Source organism: Suricata suricatta, chromosome 3 (assembly GCF_006229205.1).
Source record: "Suricata suricatta isolate VVHF042 chromosome 3, meerkat_22Aug2017_6uvM2_HiC, whole genome shotgun sequence".
Taxonomy (NCBI): domain Eukaryota; kingdom Metazoa; phylum Chordata; class Mammalia; order Carnivora; family Herpestidae; genus Suricata; species Suricata suricatta.
In genome coordinates this window covers 97,080,485-97,082,286 of record NC_043702.1, presented here as the reverse complement: position 1 = coordinate 97,082,286, position 1,802 = coordinate 97,080,485, and positions in this window count along the sequence as shown.

Here is a 1,802-nt window from a genome sequence, read left to right as displayed (position 1 = left end):
TTTTTACTGAATGTGCAGAAGAGAGACAGAATGATTCCTAATCCCCAAAGATCCCACTAGAGAGACAAAATATGTGTATGGGTACCCTGTGCTGGAGGTGGGGGAGAGAGATACATTTATTGGAGCAAGTCTTCACAAACCTTCTCTGACACTGTCTGTTCCAGGTCCTCTCCCAAGCTGTGCTGGGGTTCCTCTCGCACACCTGGGAAGCCTAAGCTCTCTTGACTGCTGGCATTGCCATTTTGCTGGAATCTTTAAAAGAAAAAAAAAGCATAATGCCAATCCAACTCTGCCACTGTCACCCTACACAGACAGGAAAACTGGGAACGTTAGCTGCTCATGTTTATTTAAACATTGCAAAGTCATTTCCAACAGGGAACTTGCGTGTGGCCTACCTGAGTTCTATTATTCTCCACACCCTATTCCCTGAACTACTTTATATACAGCTATTTAGCCTTGCCTGCTATGCGAGATTTCGCTACCTGTCCCTAGGCATCAATACTTTCTAGTTATTCAACAGTGGTCACAAATTACCCATCATTCCCCCTCATCCTATACCATCTGGAGGAAGGATGATTTTTAAATTACAAAACGAAATACATTTGGTAAGTTGAGAGTGGGAGCCTTAAAAATTGAGTTTCATTGGCTTCCCAATGAATGAGTGCAAGGTATCAGGTAACTCTAAGAGTTCCCATCTCAACGCCTTAATTTGCATATTTAACGTTCTCAAATGTGGGGGGTGTGGCACACAGTTTTGTTACAAGTATTTGCTACGAGCATTTAAGAAGGAAATGGCCCTTCTCAGGGCCTTTCAGACAATGTGTTTATTTTGTCAGGACAAACTCTAGGAACAGCACAAAAAGCCCAAAGAAGTTCTTCAAGGATAAGCGTTTACTGACCACTGTTTCCACTTTAAAGATGCTAGGTATGCAAGGAGGAAACACACACATACACCCTCTTAATCTCAGGGAGTTCAGAGCTTCACATTTCCCCCTTCTCCCACTCCCTTCCCCCTTTCCCGAGAAGGAATGATCTCTTCTACAGCAAGTTTTCACATGTCATCTTCTTCATCCCCAATAAATAAATAAGTAAATAAAAGCTGGAGAAGCCGTATGAAGCAAGGGCGTGGGGGGGCGGGGGAGGCTTGTGGCCCAGGAAACAACCTTTTTCTGTCGCTGCCAACCTCAGGACACAAAAAGTGCATCATGTAAGCGATGTGGCAGCTAAAATGATACAAAAACAGGAGTTGCACTCTGAGATGACTTTTCCCCAAGGGAGACCCGTAACTGGGTGTGTTAGAGGTGTAGGGATATTACCCCGAGCCAGGTTTCCTGGAAACCAAGATGCACTGGAACCCTGGGGAGTCAGCGGGCATGCAGAAGCCTTTCTTGGGGGCTCCGTTCCGTGCTCCGTATATATATGAAGTTTGCCCAAGTGAGCTTAAGTCAGGGGATACCCCAATTCAGCTAGAACTGGTCCACTGTCTGGAATCCCAAAGGAGAGTGAGAGGGCTTCCGAATCCGGTTCGCGGAGCAAGCTGACAGAACTCGGGCTTGGGGCATCCGATGCCTGTGAAAAGCAGAGAGGGAGCCCAATGCAAAAATTCCCCGAGATGAAGGAACCGACCCTTCTGGAATGCACTTCAGAGAAAACTGCGGAGACCGGCGCGAAGCACCTGCTGAGCCCCGGTCACTCAGCCCAGCGGGACCGAAGCTCCAGCACCCGCCGTGGTGGGGCCTTGCCCGGGGTTGCCCTCACGCAGGCGCAGTCGCGCCGGGCTGGCGTCCCAGCGCGCATGCTCC